Raw genomic sequence first — 17,000 nt, forward strand, 5'->3', positions numbered from 1 at the left:
AAAATAGAATTAACCTTGCCATGGTGAAATAATAAGAATTCAGTACATGGACATCACATGCTGTGAGTCTCAAACATCATTGCCTCCTACTTCTTATGTAAATCTTGTGAATCCATAACTTCTCAACATAAACCCAACAGTGACGCAAGCATTGGGGATCATTTATATGCACGCCCCCCAACATTTGCATCTGTCCAACTCCAAACATGTGCATTGTCAGGCGGAAATGGGAGCGAATCATCAACACAAGCTGCTGGCATGGACACACTTCATGTTCCAGGCTGTTCAGGAGACCTGAGGACTTTTCTACCCTTCCCACAGATAAAAAAATTTCAACAGTCATGGTTGATGTTTATAATCCGATACCACAACAATTTAATTCAAGATCGCTTGTTCAGCCCATTTCAAGCAAGCTTCGCTCAGCGTCTTAAACTGAAGAAAGTGGTTACTGTATGTATCCACTTATTGACTATTTAAACAATTTCTGATTAAGCTGAAAGTTTCTTAGAGAGACAGCATTGTCTAGATAACGCAAGACGCTATACAGTAACAATATGAAACACCAAGTACCATACAAAACTAAATAGTGTGTCTAATGACAAAGGGTAAAATTATTTTGTATTGCATAATACAACCGTAGATACTTTGCTTAGATCGTTCACTCGATCCTTCTAGCAAACGTCACCTTTTCCACCATATAAGTTAAAACAATTATCATTTGACAAGACTATTCATTTTGTAAAAATATAAGTTATATATTTATATTTTTGAGAACTGGAGTATGGTGTTTCCAATGATGTTTTTGCCTATTTGTATTTCAGATTTAGGCTACATCACAGTGACTGCGTAAGTATTAAACGTTAGCCTACATTGTGACTGAAGTTATATAAACATGCAATATCGTTGACGAAAAAAAGACAAGTCTAAAATGTAGGCTGAATGACACACTTTAAGCATAAAATCTCAAATGGAGATAAAATGCAGCTTGTTTATTGGCATTTTCAGATCGTCCTGCGGATGGTTGCCAGATTGGACATGTTTAGGTAAAAACCTGAGAGTATACGTTTCTTTTCACAGAAAGCACTGTTTGGGGGATTTGATTACTGAAATCTGGAAACCGCACGAACGCGAGCTCTTTCTCGCGCGCGGATGAACAGAAAACACCAAATAAACAAGTACGCTGCATTATATCAATCTCCATTTGAGATGTTTTGCTTAAAGTTTCGTTTAGTCGGTCTGTGTTCTGTCTGACACCGCTTCACTGAACAGCTGTGAGCTGCTGAAATAAGCCAATCAGAGCAGAGCTCAACATTAATATTCATGATTCTTCCAAATAAGGCAAAAACAGAGCATTACATCCTAGGGACAATTTATAGGGTTGTAAATGGACCTGTATCTGGACAATTTTCCCTTAAGCCACATACCCTCTGTGTAGATATCAGAGAACAATTTAACATATTGTTTCAAATCAATCTAGGGCACATTTAAGTATTAAATTTACTTGAAGCGCAGGCCGGGCCTATACATCTTTTTTCATAAGGGAGTCCCTTTAAGAAACAAAGACAACAATTAGATTTTCTTTTCGACAACAAAAGAACAAATTACTCAGTATTAGGCTACTTTTAACGTTCATGCGGTTCAAAAAATAAATAAATGGGCTGCTGTGGAGAGTTTTGTTGACTGTACAGTATGTACAGCTTTGACAGTAAATAGCTTTATTGCGTAATTTCTTTGACTGGAAACAGCCTAAGCGTGTTGTAATGTCCTGAAGTAGGCTGTCACTACTTATGTCATAGGGAAGAAGGTGCACAGGCTAGCGAAATGCAAATAATCAGCCAGTGAGAGCGCATCAGAAACACTGGATGACACGATCATGTGTGATGCCGTAGACGCAGTGAATTGAGGAGGACAACCGTCGTCTGGTCTTCAGGGGGTTAAATTTTTACTTTGAGGGGGAGTTACTGAATCTGCAGTAACATCAGAGCGCATTCCTCAGAGCTGCCAACATCCCAGGAATAAGACCTTCACCGTCAACGTCTCAGAGCCACATCCCGGGAATATATACCGCAGTACCGGACACGCGTCGTCTCTGTTGTCAACCCGCTTTTTCTCTGCTGGTTCGGAGTATGCGAGCTCCAGGATCCGCTCATGTCTTAATATAGGTGAGTGGCCTGTAACGTTGTGATTAAATCAATTAGTAGCCTACTGTGACAACCTGGCGATTTTTGCCAGCTTTCGAGATGGATTTCGTGCTTTAAACGAAAGGAAAAAATAAATCGGCGTTTTATTTACATTTATTATTATTGTTTTAATAATAGGCATGTTCTGTTTCTATTCAATGCAGCAGGAGCTCTGTCTAAAGTCATCATACTGCCTTTCGCAATGCCTAGGGTAGGCTATATGTAAAGATTTCCCACGTAAAACACTGAAAACATTGTCACAGTAACGCGTGCTATGCACAGACCAGACAAATGTGACGTTCTAACGTGTAAACTGAGGTGTTACATGTTGATTTTACCTTTGAGTCATCGATACATGAATAATCAAACGTTTACAGGTCTTACAAAAACGAGAACATCTCAATCTACCCCAGATATTTTTCTGTTCGCCCTTAGAACCTGTTGATTTGAAACGATTCCCTTTAACATTTTATGAAAATAGGTTGATATGACAGTGATGTTGGCTGCTGGTCTGACCTAAATTCACAAACGTTTGCATTCACTAGCGGTGACCACGTCCGTTATACAGCTTCATATTGACACCGCACTCAAAAGCGTTTATCAGGTGTAGCTTACCTAGCCCTAATAGGCATAAAGTGATGCATGCTACAGCATAATCAGTATTGTTGAAGGATTTAATATAAGTTTGAAGACACCCAGGAGTCGGGACGATGCTCATCGTCTTCATGTCTGATGTTCATTCTGAGACTGTACAAAGTATTAGCATTCAAGGTGCATCGTTTCGGAAGCTCAATTTTTCACACTTCCCAGCAAAATCACAGGAGGCTTGAGTTTGACAAGAACCTCATAAATAATAGTGCGTGTGCGTGTTATTTGCTACAAACGAAACGTTGGGTTGCTGTGCTGTTTTAGCAGCACGGGCACATGAGCTTTGGTGACTCAGTTTACTTTTGTTTGCATTTATGATCTCAGTTAAAGGGAATGTATGTCATTAAGTCCAGGTTGATCTTAATGGCAGGGACTTGGAAAAGCTAAGCCTTGAAGCGTGAGTGGCATTAGAGTAACAGTGATGAGAGGATAGGAGAAATTTCACTTAACTGTAAGGCCTACAGTTACTTTTGGTCACTGTGAGTTAGCCAATGTTCCTGGATCAACAAATGGTGAAAAAACCAATTTGTTGGTCCTAGAACAGCATTCTTGTCTGAAAATGTTGTCCTAACCCTACCCCTTCCCCTAAACCTAACCTTCCCATAACTTATCCCTAAAATAAGAGGGAAATAACATGTGAAAAACACTTATAGAAGCGCTGTAAACTTGTCCCTCAAATCTGATTGGAATGTTGTTCCAGGATCAACAAAGATCACATTCGCCAGTTACTTTCTATAGTATGCCATTTTCATCTCCTTTTGATTCCCCATCCCCCATAGTTCTTCTAGAGGAGGAAATACCACAGTAAATATGTTCCTCTTCCTCTGGAAATGTCGAGGGAACATGTAACCCTTTTTAGTGAGCTCACATTGATGTTGTAAAAAATAAAAACCTATTGAAACATTGAAGGGAAATGTCTTTGTTCCTTACATTGGACATGGACAGATGCTTTCAATCTTATTGAAAACAGCAAATGTGCTTTTACTTAAGTATGTGTAAATGACTTTACCAAGGACAAGGCGCCAACACTGTTTAACTGTTTTAAAATGTGAATTGCCATTTAGAAATGATGCAGGGTATGACTCACGTCAAGACATTCTTCTTTCTCCTGTTGGTACAATGTGTGCTGCTTTATTGGAACCAGATGTTGGCACTCAACGTTGTTTCTCTTCTGTCTCTCATTCTGAACTCTTCAAATGCCGTCCAGCACCTTTCAGCCTCCCTCTCGCTTCATAAAAAGGCCAACATATTTCAGTGGAGAAGGTAGTCCAAAAAAGAGAAACAAAGGCAACTTTCCATCACTTTGGACCATAGTAAGGCTTTTCTCCACTAACTTTGCTTTAGTGGTCTTTTTTTGCCTCTGAGACTTTTTATTAGACAAAAGGGACTGCTATTGTATTTCATTGTAGACATATATAGGTCAGTAGAGAAGTCATGACTGCGCTTTTATGTGTAGAATGGTATTTCACTGTGGTGGCCACATGCTGAGGTAAGTGACCTATGCCCCAAGTGTTTGTTTGTTCTGCACTTTCCCCCTCCTAAAAGGAATGATATTTTGATTTTTCCTTTAATACCAGTAAAGAAAGAAAAAGGGTTTTAGGGCCACGGGTGGAAGCCTTTGCTTTTCAACATGATCTGCTAGGATAACACTTGACCTCCGCACACAGTTCTCCTAAAATCGGAAATTCTGTTATCATTTACTCACCCTGATGTTGTTCCAAACCAGCATGACTTCCTTCTAAGGAACACATCTATCCCTGATGGGATTTTCAAATGCACATACCTTCTTTAATCAGAGTCTCTGATAAATCCGATGCAAATTTCTGCATGGAATGCAAGGCAGCCAAGTTAGTCAACTTTAATACTGACTTTGTCCAGGCTTTGACCCATGACAGGACAAACTCTATTCCTCGTTCAGGGCAGAACTTTAGAAATCATTATTTCATTGTGCTGCTGAACCATTCAGAACTGTTACCTTGACTGAAGTGCTCAATTTTGGCTTTTCTAGAAACAACTATTACTATACTATAGGTTCACAAATGACAATTTAATCCTCTTTAAGAATACCATGTCCATGGTTTGTGTGTAGAACACAGGTAGTCTGTTTATTTAATAGGTCTTGAGCAATCATGTGGCTTACTGCACTGTTTGCCCTCATTTCATTCCATTAAACATCATTTCAGCAAATAATCAAACAGTTTACAGTACATACTGGCCTCCTACCTAGAATAGAAGACATTTACTGTGTGAAAACTGGATTTACATTTGCGTAATGTTCTATAAAAGAGTTTGTTGTGTCACTGGATGAACCCAGTTATGGTGTTATGGGTTAGGCAGTGTTTGTACACAAGACATTTTAATGCCTCTTTTGTAGCAGGTCTGGAGCACTTGAACGACCACACAAGCTGAGAGCTAAAATTATGGTTTACTGTGCTTCTGAAATGTTTTCACTTATATAAAAAACTATACTTATCATGGGACCTCATGCAGCGATGGTTAATTGTATAATAAGGTAATATTGCGTTACCTGGCTGTAACTGTCAGGTTATGGCGGTTGCATTGGATAACACTTTAATAGTGGGTTTAGTCTCCTTCTGTGCTAGGCCTATTTGAAGCAGAAGTTAGAGTACATTAACATTGCACTATTCAAGTACTCAATTTGGTATGGTAGCACAAATTTGATTGTTTTCATGTTGTGATTAATCATGGCTTCTGTATTCTGAGCATTAATTAAAGGTGCACTATGTAGTATTTCTTCAGTGAAAAATCCAAAAACCACCAGGCCAGTGTTATATATTTTGTTTAATTGAGTTCTTACAATATCCCAAATGTTTCCAACAATTTTTACCATGTGAGAAAATTGCTATTTTAACCAAGGAGCCGGGATGTCTGAGGGAGTCGCCTGACAATGGCGTCATGTCTGCGCTGCCCTCGGTTTCCGGTTTTATTCTGCAGAAGTGCTTTACTCTTAGCAGTGTGAACAAGTGTCTCAGCAGCCGCTGAGTGAATGCACAGAGTAACATCATAACATCATTTTAAACACACTTAAATGTAGCTAATATGATAAACTGTGTTACTTCTTACCTTTTGGCGCTAGCAACTGTGTCCCGTCATAATAAAAGTCCTGCTGCTTGCACAACAATCGCACCAGCGGCGCAAGACTGTTTTCCATGATGGCTCATGTCACGCGTAATGGACTGTGTTTATAAAGTATCTTCTTATTAAACTGTTTGTACACTTACAAAGTACTCAATGCTTCGGTTTACATGTAGGGACCCTTATTATGTTACCGTGTTAGTGTGAGGCTATTTTGAACCTTGTTAGTGGTATTAACTAGCGATTTAATTTGACTAATTCTATGCCCCATACACTCGTGTTATAATAATCTGTTTTTAGAGATAAAACAGGTAACCATGTGTTAACTACCCCTAGGTTCATTTTTCACCAGAGTTATCCTTTAATAATTGCCAATTATTAAAGGATATAGGGAGGGATATATCCAATCCCTATTATTTTCCACTGGGTGGGAGGTGAAGATCACGTCCCAAGATTCTGCGCTCAAAATTGGTGTCATCAAGCTACTCCTTCCGAAAATTACATAGTGTAGCCTTAACAGATGTAAATGTAAATGTGTGACTGTATTTATTGTTAGTTTTTTATATTATTTACACTGTCTTTGAAATATAGTTTAATTAGCTTTTATATAATGTATCAAATGAGAATGTATATTAGACACTGTTCAAAAGATAGATCAGTATGATTTTTGTAATGGTTTTGGGATGCTCACCAACCAATACTACATCTATTTGATCAAACATATAGTAATACTGTGAAATATTATTACAATTTAAAATAACTGTTTTCTATTTTATCATATTGTAAAATGTAATGTATCCCTGAGATGCAAAGTGGAATTTTCAGCTTCAATACTCCAGTTTTGTGCTTCAGAAATCATTTTGATATGATTACCAAATCAAAAACATGTCTCATTATTATCAAAGTTGGAAACATTTCTGTATCTTAGTATCTTTGTTAAAGGGATTATAATTTTTTCAAGATTCTTTGATAAATAGAAAGTTCAAAAGAACACATTTTATAAATGTCACTACTTTTGGTCAGTTTAATGTTCTTGCTGAATAAAAGCATTCATTTCTTTAAAAGTATAAAATGATTATTTTATCCAATATTAACTTTTAGCTTTTAATTATTGATGTAATCGTTTCTTCTTTAAGAAAAGTGATTTGTAATTGTTTAACATTTCTTCTTCTGTGGCGTTGTGTGTGTGCTTTACCCTCATTTTGTTTGATTATGTGTCTTGGATGATGGATTGTGTGTTTGCTGTGCAAAGCCAGCCTGCGAGTGCAGCACTATGAAAAGAGTTCCCCGTACCTGTCATAGGTTGCCATAACAACCATCACACTCCAAAGCCATGAGGGTCATGAAATAATTGGCTAGCCACATGTTACATTTGAATTGCAAAATGTTATAAGAATCAATATCATTATCACCTTAGCCTCCTTTTCTGTGGCCAACTTCTGCTGTGATCCCTATCCTCAGGCAGTCATTATCCTCAGAAACAGTCTTAAATGCAGAGGTGTTCTGAGGACGTTAAATGCATCGATTGGTCCTGCATGTGGCACGAGTACAATCAGGCCTTTGTTCCTGGTACCCTGTGTGTTCCTTCTAGTTATCCAGTGTCCTGTTGACATCTGACAACACACCCCTGGAGATTTTGTCTGTCCAGTGTGTTTACCTCAGATTCTTGGCATTGAGCTGGGGAGGATGTCTTCTTGGCTTTCTTTTTTTCCCCATGTGGATATTTACACATACTCCATAGCTTATGTTAAGTGACAGCGTTGGGGCCAGGAATAGGGAAGAGGGAAGATGGTGTTTATATACCCGTTCTTAGTCCTCTCTGGCTGTCGTACCAAGTAGTGAAGACCCGCTGAGATGCCAGGCAGGAGAAAATGGAGACTAAGAGGGCTTCTCAGGCCAGAGAGAAAGTACAAATATTGATGTTTGCCTTGCGCTTTGACCGGGAAGCACTTAAGTCATGTGAGAAAGAGTGTGTGAAAAATATTTTAAAGGTGCAAGACCTAATATACGCACAAATATGGCAGTTTATGCCTCATATGGTGACCATATGGTTGGCCAGAATATAAAGTTCACTGAGTTTTATTGGACAACAGAAGAATTTGAGTTGTCTGTTTAGATGAAGCTGACAAGTTCAATAATTGATGCCATGTAGTCATTGTAAAATATGTGTTTTTTGTGTATTTTTTTAAGCACAGTTTATGGAGTGATTACGGATAATGTGCTTTTGTGATTGAATTAGTCACATTTGTTTTTCAGATGTGTCACATTAGGAGGTTTTGCTAATGCAGACATGCCTCTTTCTAGCATTAGCTAAACACCCCACTAGTGTGAGGTCTGTGTAGACTGTAGAGGGATGTTATTTTGAACCACTAACTCCTGCAAATGTTTACATTTTTCACTCATGCTTCCTGTATACTATATTTTGTATTTTTGTTGGATGAGCTCCAAAAATGAGCAACTTTTACTTTTTAAAGCTTTTAACATTGTGATTAAAGTAATATGATTTAAATGACATTGTGGTAATTACTATAAGGTAATACTATATTTATAAAGACTATAAATAAATACTCGTAATAACTATAAACTTATTCCCCCCCAGTTAAATACACCATTTAAAGGTTTTTTTTTTTTTTAAGGAATTAATACTTTTATTTAGCAAGAATGCATTAAAGCGATCAAAATTGACTATAAAGTCCAACACGATCACATGGTAATGTGTATCAATAGTATGAGTGTGCAATCTTGTGGAATGTATATGCCAAAATGAGTTTTGGCATGCATATACTACGCAGTTTTTCGCGTGCATATGATACGCACTTTATAGCGTGCATATGATGATGCCGGAAATTTAGCTTTGTCAGCACAGGAATAAAATATAGAAATGGGACAGAATAATTTTAAATAAAAGTCTTTTTTTTCCACAATATTTCTGATTTACTAGCCTGACAAGCCAGACCCACATCAAGATGTTTGGTCTGGAAACTCACCATTGACAGCTCAATCCGGCGAGGGGCGGGATAAACAGATGTCTTTCAAACTCCCTCTGCACGCGATAGGATAGCGCTACAACCAACCAGAGCAACGAAGGTGAAGCAGAGCTTGTTGATAGATTAAACATTTGCCGTATCCGGTCGGCAAAACTCTGAACACATCTTCCCTTTTTAAGAATGACTTCAGTGCCGTTCTTTGTTCTTTTCTCAGAGAAAAGCTTAACTCCAAGTCTTCCAGAGTCCCGGTCAAATCTGATTTGAAAGACCTCCGTTCGTCAGCTTCTGTGTTTACTAGAAGCACGCAAACGCAACTCAGTCGTCATTATGTTAAGCCCCGCCCACCGACTCTATACAAAATGTGATTGGCCCGGCAAGAGTTTGGCGTTTACAGCTCAGACGTGTATTGAGAGTTGATAGACAACACTCGCGGCAGATTAGATTTGCTGCCGCTAGGGTGCGTCTAGATTTCTAGGCTACTGATTTACAGTACTTTTTGACCTACTAAATGCAGCCTTGGTGACTGTAGCAAAGTTCGATATCAGGAGGAAGGAAGAGGACAAGGGGTCGGCTGGACGGTTGATGCTTTCTCTTTATTTTCTCAATAAACTTGTCAGCACACACACATTCAAGTGTGGAATCTCATAACACGATCTCTCGATCACTTCCGGGTCGGCACTTCCGGGTTCCGGTACTCAGTCTCAATACATGGGGGGTTCGCATCAACCGTCCGGGTTCTCTCTCTCCTCGATCTCCGGTTCCACTGCTGTTTTATCCCCTCTCCGCGCTCATTACTAGAACAAGAGACAGGTGTTATTAATCTGCTTCCAACCCACTCACGTACCGCTTGTCCCGCGGCTCTCTCTCCCGCTGCAGACCTCGCTGAACCACGCCCCCCTTGCCACATACCCCCACCGCCCGACTCAGGCCGGGGAGCCGTCCGGCCTGCAGCCCCCCCCCCCCATTTCTGGAGAGGAAGTCGGCCACAGCCATCTGAGCACCCGGCCTGTGGACCACCTGGAACTTAAAAGGCTGAAGAGCTAGATACCAACGGGTGATCCGCGCGTTGGTATCCTTCATGCGGTGGAGCCACTGGAGAGGAGCGTGGTCCGAACAGAGGGTGAACTCCCGCCCCAGAAGGTAGTAGCGGAGGGTGAGAACGGCCCACCTGATGGCAAGGCACTCTTTTTCGATGGTGCTGTACTTAGCCTCTCTCTTCGAGAGCTTACGGCTAATGTACAGCACCGGCCGCTCTCCCCCCTCCACCTCCTGGGCCAGGACTGCGCCCAGCCCCCTGTCCGACGCGTCAGTCTGCAACAGAAAAGGGAGAGAAAAGTCAGGGGAGTGTAAAAGCGGCCCGCCACATAGAGCAGCCTTAACTCGGGTGAAGGCCTGCTGGCACGGCTCCGTCCATTGGACCGTATCTGGTAGCCCCTTTTTAGTAAGGTCAGTCAGGGGGCTGGTGAGGTCCGAATAATTTGGTATAAACCGTCTATAATATCCCGCCAGCCCCAAGAACTGCCTTACCTCCTTTTTGGTCTTGGGCCTCGGGCAGGTTGCAATTGCGGCGGTCTTATCAATTTGGGGACGCACCTGTCCATGACCCAAGTGGAAGCCCAGATACCTTACCTCCACCCGCCCAATTGCACACTTCTTCGGGTTGGCCGTGAGCCCCGCTCCCCTCAATGACCTCAAGACCGCCCGGACATGCTGCATATGCCGCTGCCAATCGTGACTGTAAATCACGATGTCGTCCAGGTAGGCAGCAGCATATGCGGCATGGGGACGCAAAATCCTGTCCATGAGGCGCTGAAAGGTAGCGGGTGCCCCGAACAAACCGAAGGGAAGCGTGACGAATTGGTGCAATCCGAACGGCGTGGTGAAGGCTGTTTTTTCTTTGGACAATGGAGACAAGGGGATCTGCCAATAGCCCTTCGTTAAGTCCAATGTCGAATAAAATCGAGCCGTGCCGAGCCGATCAAGCAACTCGTCAACCCGCGGCATTGGATACGCGTCGAATTTCGACACTGCGTTCACCTTGCGGTAGTCCACACAGAACCTGACCGAGCCGTCGGTTTTAGGGACCAAAACGATCGGGCTCGCCCAGTCACTGTTGGACTCCTCTATTACTCCCATATCGAGCATTGCCCCTAATTCTTCCTGAACTACTTTTTTTTGTGTTCAGGTAAACGATACGGCCGGCTGCGAACTACCACGCCCGGCTCGGTCTCGATATGGTGCTGAATTAAGTCGGTACGGCCCGGTAGGGGCGAGAACACGTCGGCGAATTCCGCCTGTAGTTTTGAGAGATCAGTGAGTTGGGACGGTGAGAGGTGATCTCCCCCAGGGGCCAGTGCGACCGATTGTGCTTTGATGCTCGCCTCTGGCCCGAGATCATCCTCTCCCCCGATCACCGTCGCCAACAACACTGATTCGACCTCATTCCATTTCTTCAGGAGATTGAGGTGATATATTTGCCGTGCTCCGTTCCTATCGGACCGTATCACTTCATAATCGAGGTCTCCAACCTGTCGAGCGACCTCAAACGGCCCCTGCCATTTCGACATTAATTTAGAGCTCGATGTCGGGAGTAATACAAGCACTTTCTCTCCCGGTGTGAATTTGCGTAGTCTCGTACCCCTGTTATACGACCGGCTTTGGCGGTCCTGGGCTTGCAACAAATTCTCCCTAGATAGCCGCCCCAAGGTGTGGAGTTTTGTTCGCAAGTCCAGCACATATTGAATTTCGTTTTTGGCCAAAGAAGGCCCCTCCTCCCAAGTTTCTCGTAGGACGTCCAGCACCCCACGGGGCTGTCGTCCGTAGAGAAGCTCGAAGGGGGAAAACCCCGTGGAGGCTTGCGGGACCTCTCGCACAGCGAATAAGAGGGGTTCTAACCACCGATCCCAATTTTTGGCGTCTTCCTGTACGAATTTACGGATCATGGATTTAAGAGTGCGATTAAATCGTTCGACCAAGCCGTCTGTTTGTGGGTGATAGACGCTTGTCCGAATCGATTTGATGCCCAATAACCCGTATAATTCGCTTAACGTGCGTGACATAAACGCCGTGCCTTGATCAGTGAGGATTTCCTTCGGAATCCCCACTCGGGAGATTAAACGGAACAGTGCGTCCGCAACACTCTTCGCCGAGATGTTGCGGAGAGCCACTGCTTCCGGATATCGTGTTGCGTAGTCCACGATAACTAGCGCAAAACGATGTCCGCGTGCGGATCGCTCTAATGGCCCGATGAGGTCCATCGCAATTCTCTCGAAGGGGACCTGCATTAATGGAAGGGGGCGCAATGGCGCTTTTGGGGAGGCCAGGGGATTCACCAACTGACATTCAGGACAAGACGCGCACCACCTGCGCACATTGTCGTGAATGCCTGGCCAAAAAAATCGGGTCATTAAACGATTCAGCGTGGCCGCCTGTCCCAGGTGGCCCGCCATTGGGTTAGAGTGAGCCGCCTGGAAAAGCATTTCCCGGCGGCTCTTTGGTACTAACAACTGGGTTGTATCCACTTTTGTCTGAGCGTCTTGGGTCACTCGATACAACCTATCCTTAATTATGGCAAAATAAGGATACGTGACGGGCAAGGCGGGTTGAAGGGACTGACCGTCGATAGTGCGGACCTGTTGGAAAGCATGTTTTAGGGTATCGTCTTGAGACTGCTCCAGAGGGAAGTCATCGCGGTCCGAGAGAATCAGTCTCTCGACCCCGCTCGGTTCCTCTGAAGCAGTTCCCGAGGGTCCCGTATCAGTCTCACCAACCTGCACTCGCACCGCCCCGTTCCTAGCCTTGTTCCCCCAAGCGGCATCCGCGCATATCGACCCCAATAACGCCGGAAAGGCGGGCCAATTTGTCCCCAGAATTAGCGGATGCCGGAGGTGGGGACTAACCGCCACCTCAACACTATGATTTTCTCCCCTAAACTGTATCGTGACTGGGACAACCGGATATTCCACCACATCCCCGTGCACACACCGCACCTTAACCATGCGGCTTGTATCCAATGCCCCAGGCTGCATCAGGCTTTGATGGATCGAGGTTTGGTTACAGCCTGAATCCACCAAAGCCTGATATGTACCCCCCTTGATACTCACAGGAACTTGGTACTCTCCTGCTTGATCAGGGGTGGCCCGCTGAACGTCCGGGACCCGGATCATTGTCCCGATGTCCATCATTGGACATCGGTCCACAAAATGGTCCGGGTCGCCGCACCGCCAGCAGGCCAGCCCAGGCCTGCCCGCCGCCCCAGTGGGTTGGAATATGAGCGCGGAGGGGGGGTGGAACCGGAACCGTTATCCCCGCCCGACCCCAGCAGCCCCGCCCCCCTGGGCGGGGCCCTCGAACTCCCGTACTGCCCTGGGCCCATTCCACCCCGACCTCTGGGGGGAATGCGAGGGGGCCCTGGAGGGCGGGACCTAGGGAGAGGGACAGGGTGTGAAGGAGAGACAGAGGGGGGAGAGAGAGAGGGAGAGGTTAGTCGGGGTTCGCCGCCCCCTGGGCACGCCACCAGATGGTCCTCCGCCAGGTTGATGGCCGTCGTCAGCGACGTGGGCCGGTGGCACTGGACCCACTCGGCGGTCTTCTTGGGTAGCCGAGCGATGAACTGCTCCAGTACCACCAGATCGACGATGTGGTCCACGTCGCTTCCACCGGCCAATAGCCATTTGCGGCAGGCGTCCCGGAGCTGGTGGGCCATCGCGAAGGGCCGGCCGGTCTCCCCCCACTCCAGCGAGCGGAAACGCTGACGGTGCTGTTCGGGGGTCCGACCGACCCGCTGGATGATGGCCCTCTTCAGATCTTCGTAATCCAGGAGGTTCGCCACCGGCAGTTGTTGGGCGGCCGCCTGGGCTTCTCCGGTGAGCAGGGGAATAAGGCGCACCGGCCACTGTGCCCGGGGCCACCCGCAGGCCTCCGCCGCTTTTTGAAATAGGTCAATGAAGGCCTCGGGATCGTCCTGTGGCCCCATCTTGTGTAGGGGCACGTGGACCGGTGCGCTGGCGAGCCCGGCGGCTTCGGTGCGAACCTCCCGGTCTATCCAGCTCCGGAACCTCTCGCGGTCCTCTTGCTGGCCGCGGACGATGGCCTCGAATCGGCGCTCCTGGTCCGCCCGCAGCTCCAGCATGGACTGATGTTGTTCCTGGTGGAGGGCCGCGAGAGAGGTGATAATGTCCGCAAACGGCGTGGCGGAGGGCGTTGGAGTAGTCATGGCGGCGGCGCGGTCCTACTTCCTTCCTGGGTTTCGGCACCACTGTAGCAAAGTTCGATATCAGGAGGAAGGAAGAGGACAAGGGGTCGGCTGGACGGTTGATGCTTTCTCTTTATTTTCTCAATAAACTTGTCAGCACACACACATTCAAGTGTGGAATCTCATAACACGATCTCTCGATCACTTCCGGGTCGGCACTTCCGGGTTCCGGTACTCAGTCTCAATACATGGGGGGTTCGCATCAACCGTCCGGGTTCTCTCTCTCCTCGATCTCCGGTTCCACTGCTGTTTTATCCCCTCTCCGCGCTCATTACTAGAACAAGAGACAGGTGTTATTAATCTGCTTCCAACCCACTCACGTACCGCTTGTCCCGCGGCTCTCTCTCCCGCTGCAGACCTCGCTGAACCACGCCCCCCTTGCCACAGTGACGTCTTTCAAAAACATGAAAACAAATCTTACTGTCCCCAAATTTTAAAAGGTAGTGAAGTTAACTGGCCTACCTGTTAGCTGTTTGCTGTTACTGCAATAAAGCAACTTGTCATATTAATATAGAACCTGTAGTGTCATTAGAGTCATTGTTTTTTTACAATGAACCCTCACTTGTCGTTGCATACACATAGGATACACATATCAGAATTGCAAGTGTCCGTTTCTGTAACTGTTCACCTTTGATCACTTAAATTAATTCTCTATTTAATGGTTTAGAAATCATTCCTGGTATATACTGCTTTTATAATGATAATGCTCGACAATAGCATTTTGAAGATATCTTTATCCATCCATCCATCCGTTCATCAAATTCATCCATCCATCCATCCATCCATCCATCCATCCATCCATCCATCCAGTCTTTATTTGAAACTGCATAAATGTGCTTGCAAATGTCTATTTGAACATCTAAATTATTATTTAGATGTGCTCACTGACAGTGTGGTAGCTAGATAATATGTTTTATTTTGTCTACTGAACAACTCTTGTTGTACTTAATAGGATCAAAATATCAGCTTGATAGAATACAAGACTTCGTTCCTGTCTATAACATCTTAATACCTCACCTGCATGACACATTCTTCCTCTTGTTACATCCTTCCTTTAAAGCCAGGATTGGAAGTCACATGTCTATAAAGGACACTGCATTTATGGATATTTTGTGCCAAGGTTGCTCTGTTTAACGTGAGTTGCCAACAGCTGTCGTTCAGGGAAGGGCAGCTGGTACTCTTCACTCTTATAATAGAATCTGCTCACTAGTTATAGATGACCAGCAGAGGTCTGGGGTCACATGTGGGTCGCCAGTGTGAGAGGTGAAGCTGATTATGGGTTTAGAACTCTTTATGTCTGGTGAGACACAAAAGCATATAATTTTGATTTGGACTAGATAACAACTTTGACTACAGGAAAAATAATGTAGCCTAGTTTAAAACAGGGATTTACTTGGGTCTTTGATTCATAAACGACTGCTTCTTAAAAGATTGTATTTTATTATTATCTATATAATGTCTTTGGTAATATTTTGACTTTTCATTTTAGTTTTTGTATTGTTGTATGTGCATTTTTATTAGTTTATATTTTTCATATATTATTATTTGGGTTTATTAATTATTTTTTTCAGTTGTATTTTTCATCTCATTTCAGTTATTTACCAAAGCAACACTTCAAATTTTCATTTAGTTTGTTTTCAATTGAATATTTATTTTATTTAAATTTTCTTTTCTTTTTTCTTTTCTTTTTTTCTTTTTTATACTTTTGTTTTTGGGTTAATGATAATAACTTTCTAAGTTGTTTTGCAATTGTGTAACATAATTGCAACATTGTACTGAATGTTCTACAGGAAGGATATTTCATGGGAAAAAATGTTGGAGTGTATGTATTTGTAGGAAGTTTGAGTCAGTGAACGGATGAGGGTAAAAAAATCCCAAATATTTTCATGTAAGAGTGACATTGAATTTTTTTTATTGAAAACAAATGTGCAAAAATAGCCAGTCTATGGTATGAAGAAGGTGGAGAATGAATAGATCCCAGATGGAAGGGAAGCTCTGACTTCCTGTCTTTGGGTGTAGGGCGGGATAATTGCAATGCACAGACAGCGGGAGATAGAGGCTAAGGGTACTGAGGTCCTGTAATAGATATGCCAAGAAAAGACAGGTTAGAGAAAGCAAAAATGTCTCAGTGACCTATCACATCAGATAAGTCTGAGCCTGTTATCTGTATTAACTCAAAACATGAATGTCTGGTGGATGGTTAAGGGCAGTGAGTGGAGAGTATTTATGGCTGAACAATGCAGTCACCACGGCAAACTGCTCCAGAGTTCAGGATGTTTATTCAGCTTCTGTTTAAGCACAGCCACATTGATTTATAGTATTGCATGTTGACTTTAGTCCAATGGGATGAAACTGGTTAGCACGTTATTGGAAACATAACCAGTGTTAGAGAGCAAACGATCACCTTGCGCTAAACAATGTTCACCAACATCTGACATGGAATCAGCTATTGTGTTGTCATGTTATAATGCTTGTCTCCGCTCTCCAGACTGCGACTAATATGTCCGTCCATATATGGTTTCATCAGATATCATCCAGTTACAGCACGTACCAGTGTTTTTAAATAAGTCAGCCAAAAAGGTTCACATCTCAAACTCTCTAATCAATTAGAGGCTTGAATCAGACTCAGTCCGAAAGTGTCCCAATCAATCTGAATTCATGCTACAATTCAAAATGAACTGGGTATCGTTACTGTAATTTAGGTCCATGAGACTCACATTCGTTTACTATTGACTTGTTCATATGACAACATGGAAGTTAAGATGCCTGTTCACAAAAGAGTTTTGTTGAAATAAATTAACGTTTTTAAGAAGAAACTACAATATTTTACAAAAA

At 43.6% G+C, this 17,000-nt stretch overlaps 1 protein-coding gene across 2 annotated transcripts in view; it reads left to right on the plus strand.

The window, feature by feature from the left end:
* The first annotated feature begins 1,781 nt into the window (after nt 1–1,781).
* The window catches only part of si:ch211-204c21.1 (disabled homolog 2), a 41,302-nt gene continuing 26,083 nt past the window's right edge, over nt 1,782–17,000 (plus strand). Inside the window, exon 1 of one of the 2 annotated variants that reach the window (XM_067438288.1) lies at nt 1,782–2,162. The gene's annotated coding sequence lies outside the window, so the exon portion shown is untranslated. The remainder of the gene's footprint in view (nt 2,163–17,000) is intronic. The other variant, XM_067438287.1, reaches the window with a different exon arrangement.

This window comes from Pseudorasbora parva, chromosome 3 (assembly GCF_024679245.1).
Source record: "Pseudorasbora parva isolate DD20220531a chromosome 3, ASM2467924v1, whole genome shotgun sequence".
NCBI lineage: Eukaryota > Metazoa > Chordata > Actinopteri > Cypriniformes > Gobionidae > Pseudorasbora > Pseudorasbora parva.